The sequence below is a fragment of the Stylophora pistillata genome, chromosome 3 (genome assembly GCF_964205215.1).
Source record: "Stylophora pistillata chromosome 3, jaStyPist1.2, whole genome shotgun sequence".
Classification (NCBI taxonomy): Eukaryota; Metazoa; Cnidaria; class Anthozoa; order Scleractinia; family Pocilloporidae; genus Stylophora; species Stylophora pistillata.
Window position 1 is genome coordinate 41935965 of NC_142521.1, and position 15244 is coordinate 41951208.

Below are 15244 nucleotides of genomic sequence, written 5' to 3' on the forward strand. Positions count from 1 at the left end.
AGCTGGGATAATTGAACCGGAAGTGTGAAATTTTTCCAGTAGAAATCAAGCGTTAGATACCCAGGTAATAACAACTTAAATGTTTATATTGCGCAAAATACATGTAAATATATGATCAAATGCGTATGGAGGTGTCTAAAGGGTAAAGAGCTTACTTTTGCAAAGTAAATGGCTCAGAAGAAGAGGTCTACAAAATTTATGTTTTTTCATGCTCGGTCAAATGTGTAGATAGTCACGGTCGCTGATTTTGCCTTTTACCAAAAAATTGCTATCAAATCCGGTACTTGGTTGGGGCATTTAAAATCAGTTTTGGCCCTGGGGTATGGGTGTTACTTGCGCAACACGTTTTATTCTTTGTTTTTGTTATCAGTTTGTTATGTTAATGCTATAAACTTGTATTCGGGCTGAATGGCCTTCATTTTTGTGATTTTTTTAAGTTTGCTTTAAAACGTACTAGGTCCAACCACAATTACAAACTGCAGGTTAAATTGGCAAAATGTAATTAGTATAAATACTCTTTTTTGGTTAAAATCATTCGTGAATGGAATGACCTGCCCGCCAATGTCGTTGAGATGGGTAACTTAACACGTTTCAAAACAGCTCTTGAATTACACATGCGTATTTCTTGGTGTTTATCCATCTTAGATTTTATTATAAGCATACATTTTTAAATTTTAATCCGTCTCAGATTTTATTAAAGCATACTTTTTTAAATTTTATTTCTTTGGAAGTTTATTTACATAGGGTTAACCTCTTAAACTTCCTTTTTAGGGTAATATTTGTGTTGTTTATTCTTTGATACCTTAAATAAAGTATGTATGTATGTATGTATGTATGCATGTATGCATGTATGCATGTATGCATGTATGCATGTATGCATGTTTGCATGTATGCATGTATGCATGTATGTATGTATGTATCTTACATTTAAGTTTTATTATTCACGCCGTGATAGCTAGGAATCAAATTTCGTTCTATAACCTTTAAATCGATACAATCAGCCACTACAACGTTTTTATTGGTGAAGCTACGCTATTCGTCGAAGCTACGTTATTCGTCGAACAATCGTGTCCAAGAGCTAGAGAACGGAATCTTACTCTCGACCGGGAGGGGACTGATTCGGAACGTCTTCAACGAATCAAACAAACGAGAAGCGCTAAGAAAGGCATCGTAACGAAAGTCCAAAACGAAATAAAGGAGCTGATGTTAGACTTGTCCAATGTCGAGCTTGTTAATAGGAAAATAAAGGAATTAAAGATTATTTCGAAGAATTCGAAGCCGCTCACGCTACTTTCCACGACCAACTTAAAGACGAGCGCGATATCGAGCTTTCTGACGATTATTACAATGCTGTCAAACAATCGCTGTCTGAGATAGCTGGAGATGTCGCATCTTGGGTCCCAGCGCCAATCGTTGTTCCGGATGGTCATGATTTATCTTTATTTCCAACGCGGTCTTCGATGACGTTACCCCTAAGGATTCTGTTAGTAACATTGGATCCCGTCGCGGTTCGGATCCTTCCCGGCTCGTTAAATCGGTTACTTCGAAAGCGTCTCCATCGACTTCCTTTTTTATCAGCTAGGGCAAAAGCTGCCACGAGGAGAGCGACCCTAGAAGCCGAAGCGGCCGGTTTGAAAAGATTATAAGCTATCCAAAAAGAGGAGCTTACGTTGCAGTTGAGAAAGAAGACTGTGGAACTCCAAACAGAAATCGCAAAAGCACAAGCGGAAGAAACTGTTTACGCAGAATTCGAAGCGCGTAGCGTCAGGGACTTCCGAAACCCTAGTTAGATTGGTGGTCCTCAGCCTCCCATATTTCATGAAAGACTAAAGAGCTACAGCCTACCGTTAAGCTAGCATCAGAAAAGGCAGAAAATGTCCATCGAGTTCTGGAAGAAGGGGCAGATCAACGAAAGGAGCGAAATCCTGATGCAAAGAGTTTTGTTCCTGTCGGCTTGGTGGAAACAGACCTAAAACCTCGCCTAGAATTACTGAACCCTAAAGTTGAAGAAGCAAACGTGGCTATTTCTCACGAACCAAACGTAACTGTAAACTTGGTCCATCAGTTACTAAAGGCCCAGTTCCAACAGACTTGCCGGATGGAGGAACTTATTCACAAACAACAAGAACTGAAGTACATTAGCCCACACCTTACCTGAGCCAGAAGTGCCTACCTTTAACGGTAATCCAATAGAGTATTGGACCTTTGTACGAGCCTTTGAAACTCTGATTGAAAGCAAAACTACTAGCGAGAGCACCCGACTCTACTATCTAATCCAAGTCAGGGTGCATTCGATATATTCGTTATCATCTTTGTGTGCTTTGGTTTTGAGAGCTGATTGGCACAGTTAAATAAGGTTGGAGTTATTGTTTATTTCCCATGTGGGATTGGTTATTGTCGTTTAAGAAACCCGTTAACAAGAGGAACTCTGAAAGTTATTATTGTAGCAGAATCAATAACTCAGGACGTTAAGCAAACGCAACTTTATTCCTTGCTTCGTGTACTTATGACCTGCGCACTTCACTCCAGGTGCGCAATGCGTACATACAATATCCCTCCTTTCCTAAGAAAGCATAAATGCAAACACAGAGCAGGAAACAACGGTGGTAGTAATAAACCAAGCTAGGCTCACAATGAAACTTATTTAGGCAGTCATTTCGGAAAGTTACGTCCTAGCGCAAAAGAGAGTCGTTAAGATATTGGGGAGCACGCGGTTCTCGGAAAGGCCTGCCAACATGTTCTGTGTTCCTTAATGTAACACTCCGATGACTAGGAACACTCCCTACTTGAGCAAGTCTTTTAACGGGTTCAGTGCCCCTCGACGAGGGAATAACTTTTTTGACCATGGACCAGTTCCTAAACAATCGTGCCTATCCTCTTGCAAGTTCGACGCTGACTCCCTTTTTCTTGTCGACAGTAAAGGGTCTAGGGTCATATCTTGTGATTAGCTTGTTTTGACGTTTCTAAAGCAGCAAAACCTGATCTCCCTGGCGAATGTCGGAAGGGGTGGAGTTGTGACGTTTATCCATATATGTCTTTGCCTTTGATTTTCTCAAGTTGTCATTGGCGCAGGCAATATGAACAAGATTTGAAGTGCGAGGGAGATTTAGACAGGGAATCTTGGTTCTGATGTGACGATTCATCATCAGGGATGGGGGTGAGACCCCAGTGGAGGAGTGAGGAGTGGTTCGATAATTCATTAAGAACACAAACAGTTCCAAGCGCCAGTTCTTTCCTTCTACAGTAGCAATTCGAATAGTCTTCTCCAGGGTTTGTTGAATCGCTCTACTTGGGCGTTAGCAGCTGGCCAAGGGGGCGTAATTTAGCGATGCTTGATACTAAGCTGTTTGCACCATGCTTTGAACTCTTCTGATCCGAAGGGGACGTTGTCAGATGTAATGACTTCAGGAATACCATGTGTTGCAAACATTTGATTAAGGTGGGTAATCGCTGTGGCCGCAGAACCTGAGTGTGTAACATGGACTTCTGGATACCTTGACGTTTCATCAACTGCAACAAAGAGATACTCTCCTGATGGGAATGGGCCACAGTAGTCAATGTGGATTGTGTGCCACACTTGCTTTGGTGGATCTGTCATTCTGAGAGGCTCTGGAGGAGGAGTTGGGCGAACGATTTGGCAACCAAGGCATTCGCGCACATGTCTCTCTGCTTGAGTATCAATGCCAGGCCCCCAGACTCGTTGTCTGAGATGCTGTTTAACTTTAGTGATGCCCTGGTGCCCCTCATGTGCTAATTGAAGAATGCGTGGGCGCAACGCTTCTGGAATCACAATACGATTGTTTTGGAGAAGAATGCCGCGTTTCTGGCAAAGTTCTTCCTTTAGATCAGCAAAGGGCGCGGGTGCAGCTGACCAGCTCCCAGTGTCCAGGCACTCCTTGATTATCTTCAAGGTGGGGTCAGATTCGAAAGCGACAAGAAGCTCCTGAAGAGTGATGGCAGAAGGAAGGGAATCAACTATAATGGAGTTGTCGTAGTCCTCAAGAGGATTTCTGGGTGTATTGGTAGGGACGGGTTTGCGCGACAGGAAGTCGAAACCATTTTGGATGCCAGGTTGGTAAACAATACGTGGGTTGTAGTTTTGGAGCCGTAAACGCCAACGTTCAATTCTCGGTGAAGGGTTCCCACGGCCGTTTAGGAGAACTTCCAGCGGTTTGTGATCTCCTACTAAGTCGAACTGGCTACCGTAGATGTAAAAATGAAACTTCTCACATGCCCATACTCTAGATAAGGCTTCTCTCTCCGTTCGGCTGTAGCGCTGTTCAACGGGTGATAGACTGCGGCTTGCATATGCAACGGGCCGGATAGAACCAGCGGGGTGTTTCTGACTCAAGGCGCCACCGATCCTAATCTTGCAAGCATCATGGCGTACTTGGGTGGGGAGGGAGGGATCAAAATGGGCCAGAACCGTGTCACTAGATATGAGGTCACGCAGCTTGTTAGAGGCTTCAGATTGCTCTGGGCCCCAAGACCACGCACAGTTTTTGTCTGTGATCCTTCGTATTGGCTCTGTCATAGTAGCTAGGTTTGGAAGGAAATGGGCGACGGTATTTACTAATCCCAGAAAGCCTCTTGCTTTTGTGGCTGTGTTGGGTGGCTGCATGTGCTTGATTCCGTGTATTCGATCCTTGTCGGGGATACGCCTTGTGCTGAGATGTGAAATCCATAATAGTTCAGTTCTGGGACGCCAAATAGACACTTAGCTGGGTTGACTGTGAGGTTTTTTTCTTGGAGCCGTAGCAACACATTTTCTAGGGATTTATCATTTTCTTCCTTAGTGGTACCGTGGACGAGAATGTCATCAGTAATGTTTTTTACATTATAACATCCCTCGAGGACTTGTCCAATTACGTGTTGGCATATTTCAGAGCCTACTGATGCTCCATATGCCAGACGCTTGTAACAGCGGAGGCCAACGTGTGTTTTGAATGCTGTCAAGTGACGAGACGATTCACCAAGTTTAATTTGGTGATAGCATTCCTTAAGATCCATTTTGGAAAAGAACTTGGAGCCGTTTAGATCTTGGAGAATTTCTTCGGCTGTGGGGTATGGGTGGTGCGTACGGCGGAGAGCTTCGTTGGGCTTGCACATGTTTACACACAGCCGTATGTCACCATTCGGCTTGTCGACAATGACAAGTGGGGAGACCCATGGCGTCGGGCCCGTAACCTGTTCGATGATATCTTGATCTTCAAGCTGTTTTAGCTTGGCTTCTACCTTGGCTCGGTAATGTAAGGGTGTAGGACGGGAATGTTGTACCACCGGTCGTACAGTTGGGTCGATGTTGAGCTCAAGGTGGTAAGCTTTTAGTTTCCCGATTTTGCCACTGAACACTGCTGGGAACTTCTGTAACAGGTACTGGTATTCCGCGTGGTAAGGGGTATGTTCTGTAGTTGTGAAGGCCGCGATATGCAACATTCCTAGCCGGGTTGAGGATTCACGACTCAAGAAACAGCCAGCATTTCTTGCTTTGAGTACCAGGAATCTTGCTAGGTCCATGTGCCCTGACGGACTACTGATCAGTCCAAAAAACGATCCAGCAAGGGGGATCGGGGCAGGGTTGTCTTGTCCATATGGGCGAAGTTTCACACTGGTTGGTTTTAAGGGCACTGTTTTAGCGGCATTGATCGCCTCATATGTTGCATAGTCGATGGTGTTCGCCGTTGCACCAGAATCAATACAAACTTTGAACTGGGGTACCTTCAATGGTAAGTGTGATGTCTGCTTTTGCTTGGTTAGGGTTAAGGTGAAATGCCTCATGACAGTCATCTTCATCAGAAGAATTACAAACATACCGGGCCTTCGGTGTCGATGCCTGTGCGCCATTTGGGTGGCCTGGGGTTTTGGTTCTTTCCATACACATGCGTCCAAAATGGTGCAGGATTCCGCAGTGAGAACCATGTCTTACGAAAAGCAGGGCATCTGGGAGTTCGCGGCTGGTCGTCTCGCTGGTTACCACAATGTGTACATTGTTGCTGTTTCTCCGAAGTAAAATTCACTTGGTCTTCTTCGCTGACGGTTGGCGTTGTTAGTTGGTGAGCGTTGTCCGAGCCTTCCTGGGACGAGGTTTTTCTCAATGTTCGCCGCTTGGAAATTTGCCGACTCCATGGAGCGAGCAATATCCAACAACGAACCAAGAGAAGCAGTAGATTTTTCACGAAGGAGGCGTCGGCAAAGCGTGTTGGAATGACAATGTTCAATGAACTGGTCCTTAATAACCTCATCGAGCGAGTATTTATCAAAATCACAATGCTCGCCCAGTCGGCGTAATCGTGTGACGTATTGGGCAATCGATTCGTTTGGCATTTGATGAGCCTGGCGAAAGGTGTGTCTTTCGAACTGTAAGCTCTTCTGAGAAGAGAAGTACGTGTTGAGCGCAGTAAGTGCCTCCATGTAAGTGGTTCCAGTGTCCGATAAGGTAGCTAAGATGTCTTGAACAGCCGGCCCGGCAAGATGAAGTAGCAAAGCTCGTTTGCGATTGTCAACAGTAACTCCACGGGCATCGATGTAATATTGTAGTCGTGTTTTCCATCTGTCCCAGCGGGGACCAACACTGCCGGTCTGTTCGAAAGGATCGAACAGTGGTATTGATGTGATCTCGGACATACTCATCGCCAAAATATTGTAGCAGAATCAATAACTCAGGAAGTTAAGCAAACGCAACTTCATTCCTTGCCTTTTGTACTTATGACCTGCGCACTTCACTCCAGGTTCGCAATGCGTACTTCACTCCAGGTGCGCAATGCGTACATACAATAGTTATTTCTTAATCAGTAAAACAAGGTACACCAACAGATGATGAAATAGAAGAATTAGGCAGCGAAATTGCTGAAAAGTGGAAGAAGCTCGGGCAAGGAGCCAAAACTACAGGATATAAAACAAAGAAATGAGGAGCTGTGTGTGAGAGAGGATACCGCATGTTAATTCACTGGAAACAGGAGAATGGTTCTGCAGCAACTTACCAAACTTTGAATGCAGCATTACAGCATACACCCGTGCAGAGGAAAGACTTGGCAGAAAAAATTTGTTACAAAGATGGTGACGTCAAACAAAGTCCGCATAACGTCAGGCCACTATTCCCCGGTACGGTGCGTACATTCAAAGAAGTCAAGAAGTTAGCAAACCACCGTATTTATTTGTTTAAGCGCCCAGGGCGCTTACTTAATTTTAGGACTTTCAGGATGGACGCTTATTCGAGGTGGGGGTTTATTCGAGGCTGGGCGCTTACTAAATTTTCACCATTTTCAGTAAGCAAAAAGTTTATTTTGCAACAAAACAATAACTAAGAACAAAACATGACAAAATATTAAAGCATATAAATTGTAACTGTTCATTGTTCGGTTTATGCCCAGGACTAACAACTCATTGTTTGGTCTTCGCAGAAGACTCTTTAGCTATCATAATTCTCAATCAACTTCAATGTCATCGTCGCACTTTATTATAATTTTTTTTTTGGGAGGGGGGGGTGAGCGCTTATTCGAGGTTGGGCGCTTAATAAGTATTTTTTGGGGTAGGGGGATGGCGGTGGGCATTTATTCGAGGCTAGGCGCTTATTGACTTTTTTTACCTTCAGGGTGGGCGCTTATTCGAGGTTGGGCGCTTAATAAGTATTTTTTGGGGTAGGGGGATGGCGGTGGGCATTTATTCGAGGCTAGGCGCTTATTGACTTTTTCTACCTTCAGGGTGGGTGCTTATTCGAGGTTGGGCGCTTAATCGAATAAATACGGTCTTTTAGAATTCTTGAAAGTGCTGTCTCTCGCAATAAATGAATTTTAAGATCTCTGTGAGGATAGGAAAATATATGTAGTGATCATTTTGTATAATTGTTTATTCCGTTTAAAATGAAGTGGAAACCAAGATGTTGACTGCACTGAATTGATGATCCTCTTTTCTTTTTTCTCTGCTCAGAAGCAGTTTCTGAAGTAAACAGTTTTGATCTGAAGAATTGCCAGAGGAAGCTTGCAGAGCATTATCAGAGAACAGGCAAGATACCCACAACTGCGTGGTCTTCGATATGTCAGGTGAATCTTGATGAGATCTACACTCGACTGTCCTGGGTGAAAAGAGAAGAAACCGCAACTGGGTCATCACCCAAGAAAATGGGTCATTACACTGAAATGTTTGCCGAGAAATCTGGGAGCGGGGCGCCGCCCAAGAAGAGGATCATTGCACAAGGAGACACTGGAATTGGAAGAACTACTTTCGTGAAAAAAATGCTGGTGGATTTGTCAAATCTTGACAAAACAAAGCTGGATGAAGAACAGAAAAATGCGCTGAGGAGATTTGACCTTGTTCTTGCTGTTGATCTCAAAGAAGTGTCCCACTGCCAGACTTTTACGGACGTCTTACGTAATTCCCGTCTTTTTTCAAGAGACAACGACAAATTCTTTGATGATCTTAACAGTTACATTCAAAAGAACCAAGAGAGAGTTCTGCTCGTGTTTGATGGCTACGACGAGTATCGCACCGGAAGCAAAGCAAAAGAACAGTATGGCAACAGAAGCGACTCGCCAGTATTCCAAATCTTTCACAGAACCATTCTGAGAGACTGTACTGTCTTGGTAACCACTCGATCATCAAGAGCTGACGAGCTACGAGGATCTGCCGACATTCAAGCAGAGTTCACCGGGTTCAATAAGTTGGACAGGAAGGTTTTTATGACGAAAATGTTGAAAAGCTAAACAGAAGCGGACCAGCTGCTCGGGTTCCTCAAGTCGAAGGGAATGGCAGACCTAGTGAGGGTTCCCCTATTGAATCTTTTTTCCTGCTTGCTGTGGAGGGAAGAAAAGAACGAGCTGGAGAAAGGTACAAAAAATAGAACTAAATTGTATCAAGCAATTGTCAGATTCATTTTACAGCACAGTCACAGAAAGCATTCTCCGACCCTGGCCTCTAAGGTAAAAGAAGAGAACTACGAAGATATTTTGGCCGAAATAGGAAAAGTAGCTTTGGAAGGCCTACTGAAGGGTGATCTGTTATTTGATTATGATAAATTGTCAAAGGCACTTCGTGGAGAGAAAAGTGTCTCAACTGGTCTTCTTCAGTCATTCGAGTACGGCCCTAGTGTTGAACCTAAAGGGATGGTATCATTTATTCACAAGAGTATTCAAGAGTATTTAGCGGCATGGTACGTCACCAACAAATGTGTCCCTAAGGGAAACCTGTGAGGAATGGAAGAACATGCTCGCACCTCGGAGAAATGTGAAGAGTTAGAAAATGTATTCCACTTCATTTGTGGTTTGTCTGACGATGGAGCAATTAATATTCTTAAACACTTGAAGTCAGTCAGAATCTCTAATTCAGGGCTGGACTATTCAAAGGCAATACCAGAAAAAGAGACATATGAGTCACTGCCTGACATCACTTATGAGCAGGAGAAGTTTAACGGCCTTGTTTACCGTTGCTTTGAAGAAGTTCAGTCCAAAGCTAAGCTCTTAGATCTCTGTTTGGATTGCTTTGGACGAGTCGTCCCGATGGACTGTGATCTTAGAGAACTCCTAGAAGAGTCGGAGGTCGATATTACTCGGTTGATACATTCAGAAGTTACATTTCAGATCATCTTTGACGTATAACCCGTTTTACGAAGAATACGTTGAAGAAGGCGGTGTAACGTTGCTCTTAGAAGATTTTGGTTGCAAAGATTTAGTGGTGAAGATAACTGAGACTGCTGGACCTATCACGCTAAGAGACTTTTTCGTGGAGTATTGTAAAGAAGGATGTGACTGTTGCAGTTTCAATTCCTTTCTTAGTCTTAACAATGGACGGTTTCAGTTTTACTTAACAGAGTTAACACTTAATTGTGAGCACCATACTAAACTATTTACTGGAACTAAAGCGTCCTGCCCACAATCTCGCTCTGAGGACAGGTCTGCGGAAAAATCATGTTTACAATTCTTAAAAGTTTTGAAATGTATTTGCAGAGGCGGAGAAAGTTTTCAAATGATAGATAGGTTCTGTGCATTGCTGCAATCTGTACCAAACCCAAGCAAGTGCGTGTTGAATGTTGGTTATTCAGTAACAGACTACGAAGAATACGATTGTGAAGAGTATCGAGTAACAACCGCTGAGGCAGAGAAACTTGCTCAGGCACTTCGGCCATTTACCAGGATCGAAAGTGTTGCGCTTGACGTTAGAAATTGCTCTGCAGCAGCAGTGGAGACACTGGTTACCATTGTCACTCGCAAAACTGTTGAGGAACTAATCCTACATGGAATCACTTTGACTCCAGCAGCAGCCGCGGCGCTTAGTCTGTCGCTTCCAGAAATGTCATCATTGAAAGAACTTCTTTTAACTGAAATGGATGTTAGCAATTTGCAGAAGGACAAAGTAAGTGCGCTCTTAAACGTGTTTCTCGAAATGACGAGTTTTCTCCGGTTTCATTGTTTCACCCTTAAAGGTTGGCCTGCTCCACTCTCTGTTATTTCCAATGACGTTCTCAGTTTGAACCTGAGAATTAATGGCATCACCACTGATGAACACGATTTAGTTGGTTTTCTTGAGGGCCTTAGATTTACTCCTCGCTGGAACCATTTAGTATGTGAGTCACTGACCTGTACAGGTTGTTCGGAACAAGGTAACATAATGATTGACTCATCATTGGCTTGCGAGAAACTGGAACCGGCAGGAATAAATCTGTCTCCCGCAGTGGCCGCGGCGCTCGGTCGGTCACTTTCTGATATGTCGTCCTTGAAATTCCTTGAATTAACTGGACAGTATAAAGATGTTGTCAACATAGATGGTGGGGTAATTAAGGCACTGTTTGGTGGATTCAAGACAGCATCGGCTTTACAACGTCTTAAATTCTCTTTTTTCAACGTGAAAGGTTGTCTGGCTTCACTTACCAAAAGCTTGCGTTTCTTTACCGGTTTGACCGAGTTATTGCTCTCAAGGTTAAATTTGGATGAACACGACTTGAACAATCTCCTCGGGAGCTTTCAATTCATCTCTCTTCTTGAGTCTCTAGACCTGTCGCGCAATCCACTAGGTGTCGCACTGAGATCTATCGTGCCGTACGTCATCGATTTGTCTAAACTGGGTCGTTTATGGATCAAGGAAACATCTTCTGACGAAGATTTGAATTACGTTAAAGAGGCAATTCGACAGGCAAGACCTGACATTCATGTTGACATTTAGGAACACAAGTTCACTTTCGAGTCAAAGCTCAACACAAGCAGAACTTAGGATTCAAGCTAAAGTTACACATTCTTCCAGTTGAATTATGGTCAGAACTGAATGCTTTCGAAAGACAAATTTACTCTCCAGTGTTCCACTTATTCTATTATCCCGGCGGAGGAGAATGAACTCAACAAAAAAAGTTAATATGCAAATTTTCTCTATGAGCCGTGAATAGAGCTCATAGATATTTAAGACTCTTTTTTTGCTGCTTTAAACTTTTATGATTTACCCTACTAAATTTAAAGGAGAGGAAATCTGAGCTAAATTCAAAAATATGATATTAAACTGGCGACCGAAACAAGAAAAGAAAAAGAGGCTTCTTTTTTTGCTTTTTGTTCCACTTAAAACATGTAAAAATTTTAAAATCTTTTATATGAAGTTCATGAAGGTAACTGACAAGAGAAACAACAAGATGTTCTAAAATACGTTCCTTTAGCATAAATGAACAAGTAGGATTGAAACTCTTTATTATTAAAAGAATTTTCCTTAAATTGAGTCAAGAGAGCAAACCATTTTCATGGTATGTATTTTTCTGTATCAGTAAGGAAATGTTTATCTCCTAAATGCTGTTTTATGGTATCTTCAAGCGTTAAAAAGTTTCAAAGTGCTCAGTAAAGGCGTCACCCATGGGTTGGCCATATAAATTTCGTCAATAATTTAGTCCGCCTTTTGTGTATTGGGTGGAATTTTTTAAATATGTATGACATTTTTGCCGGCCGTGCTAAAAGTTTGCCGAGACTACAACATTTTTATATTTCCATACTCCTATACCATATTTAAGTTCTCAGTGTAAGAACCGTTAAAAATGAAAAACGTATGCGAAATTTTCTCAGAAAGTATCGATTTAAATATGCGATGCAAAAGAAATTCCCAAGACATGAGATTTGTGGAAAGACGAGCAGAGAAATTTGTGCTATTTCTGATGATCGGTGCTGTTAATAAAGGGCATTCCATGACTACATGTGCCTGCTGTTGTACCCTGCTCAATTGACAGGCCGGGGACAGGGAAAGAAATTAATCGTTTATATATATCTTATTAGACGTGCTGTTGTGTAGTATGATTTTTACGAGTTGTGCCGTATTTTGACGAGCCCGTAGGGCGAGTTAAAATACAAACAACGAGTAAAAATACTCGGCGGTACTACACAACAGCACGTCTACTTTATTATCAAACACGCCAAATCGTTATTTCGGTGCGGGCGAATTTTGCGGATATTTCTGGAGTACAAATATGGTGTGACATCTGTACTCATCTCGCGCGCTATTTGTACTCTAAGAAGCACAGTTGGATAATAAGCACCTGTAGTGAATGTGTATCAAATGTATTTGTAGACAAAACTTTCCCACTTTGTACGCTTTTTACACCGAGCGCAATGGATTGTACCTACTCTTGTAGCCTACGTTAACCGCACCCTATCTTTGGTACAGTAAAATCTAATAGATCTACATTGAAGGTTTTACCGTATTATGGTTGTTCAAGAAATTTGGCGGAAATTCATGGCCAGTTTAATAATTCAGTGTCGACCACATGTAAAACTAAAATGGAATTAGACAAGCTTACTAGCTTATATGACTTAAATTTGTTTTCCTTAAATACAACCTTAGGTCATAACTTGAACCCCAACGATTACTCCTCTGACAGAATAATTAGTCGATATTTCTCCCCCCATAGTTTTAAGAAAATGAAAATGAAGTTATGAAAAGATGAGACTATCTCTTGCTTTTCTGTTTTCATAACAACGTAGTCAGTCTTAATCGTAACCTGGAAAATCTTCAAACTCAACTTTTACATGAAGTAGATTTTCATTTTAATGTCATCGGCGTTACTGAACCAAAAATCACCGATGCTAATTCACAAATTTGCACAGCACATATACCTGGCTACGTATTTGAATATGTTCCAACGCCTCTGGCGTCTGGGGGGTGTTGGAGTGTTTATTGACGAATCGCTTGATTATCGTATCTTAGAAAAAACCTCTAATGAAGCTTCTCGAGTATTGCTAACTGAGTTCTCCTTTGTGAATAAGAAAGATGTTATCTGCGGAATCTTTTACAGACAATATAACTCACCGGAAATCTTTCAATCATATTTTGATGAGACTATCAAAACACGTGCGTCTTTTGGGAAACACTGATTAATCATGGCTGATTTTAACATTGACCTTCTCAATTGCGCATCTTCTTAGTGTAGTCGCAGCTTTTTGTCTTCCCTCCAAAGTTGTTTCCTCTTTCCCTCAATTGACAAACCAACACATGTTCGTTCTACTTCCGCCACCCTAATTGACAACATCTATATTAATAATCTTGATCAACTTGTGGCTTGTGGAAATATAATTTCAGATACAATTCTGTATTCTTAAAGTGCACCTAAACCCAAAAAAGTTTTTTCGCTTAACGAAATAAGCTTCTTTTTTGGAGTATTTCTGTGCAAAAATTTTTCAATTTACTCAAATGTTTAATTTTCTGTGCCCAGTCAAAGTACGGAAAATCGGCCGCCATCTTGCCCCACGACCGAGAATAAAGAGGAATGGCTCTAGCGGGTAATGTGACGTCAAATCGAGAACACGAAAGTCTGCATTTCACACATTTTCACTTGTTTGGGAAGGTTGTCGTCGATATTGTCCGAAATATGCCGACTAGGTGTGTTGTATGAGGAATGTATGAAGCGCGAAACCCTCTTGTAAATTTCGCACGTTGCTACCTCTTCCAGCAACACACTCGGTCGGCATATTTTCGGAATTTATCGACTACAACCTTCTCAAACAAGTGAAAATGTGTGAAATGCAGACTTTCGTGTTTTCGATTTGACGTCACATTACCCGCTAGAGCCATTCCTCTTTAAACTCGGTGGCGGGGCAAGAGGGCGGCTGATTTTCCGTATTTTGACTGGGCACAGAAAATTGAAGATTTGAGCAAATAAAAAAATTTTTGCACAGAAATACTCCAAAAAATACCCTTATTTCGTTAAATGAAAAAAAATTTTTGGGTTTAGGTGCACTTTAAATCTATGAAGGATAAAACTAAGATAAAAAAGTTGAAAGTAGGGGACCTCTTCAAATTCTCTAGGGTCAGTTTTAATGCTGATCTCTCTAATGTGGATTGGAATGCACTCTTAAATAAAAATGCGTGTAACGCGGACAATTTATTCCCTTCTTTTTATAACAAGTTTATCAAATTAATAAATAAACATGCGCCTATGAAAATAATTTCAAACCGCAAAGCAAAACAATTCTATAAACCATGGGTTACCAAAGGTCTAAGAATTTCCGTTAAAATTAAAAATAAGTTACATGCGTCTGGTAACACCGCCAATTATAAAATCTATAGAAACAAAATTTGTACTTTAACGTGTTTAAGTGAGCAGCAATATTACTCTAAATTTTTTAATGATAACCTAAATAATATGAAAATAACATGGGAAGGAATAAACAATGTACTTGCACGTAAATTGAGGAACACAAAACCTATTGCTTTTATTAAGGACCCTAATAACAACGATTCTGCCACCAGCGACCCAAGTAGAATAGCTAATGTTCTTAATGACCATTTCGCTTCAGTTGGACCTAAACTGGCAAATAAGCTACCAACCGTTCAGCATAACTATTTCGAATTTTCTAAAAAAATCTAACTATCTTGACTCTTCGTTTGCCTTCATCCTTGTTACCCCAGCTGAAGTTGAATCGAAAATTATGCACATACCAATTAGTCACCACGTGGTCTCATCTCGTGGTCCTCCATCTCGGGCCATGGTAGCCAACTCGGCCAAAATTGATCAACAATCCTATTTTAAAGCGTAAAGGCTGATAGTTTCTAAAGAAACTGTTTGGATCTGCGTCGGTGGGGGTAACGAAATAATTTGAATATATCAACAAAGTTAAAATGGTCAATTGGCCACCGTTTCGATTATAAAAGCTGACGTTTCGAGCGTTAGCCCTTCTTCGGAGCGAAGAGAACGAGAGAATATGGGTGGTTACCAGTTTGCTTGGCTCCCAGGTATTTACAGAAAAAGATGAGAGGATGCGGGGAGGCTAAAACCAATGTGTATCATAGT

The 15244-nt window shown here is 41.8% G+C and overlaps 2 pseudogenes across 1 annotated transcript in view; both read left to right on the top strand.

Moving 5' to 3' along the window:
* The window catches only part of LOC148736155 (uncharacterized), a 165913-nt pseudogene that overhangs the window by 105516 nt on the left and 45153 nt on the right, over positions 1–15244 (top strand). The gene's annotated exons all lie outside the window — the stretch shown is intronic.
* On the top strand, positions 6936–11688 carry LOC148736168 (uncharacterized; annotated as a pseudogene).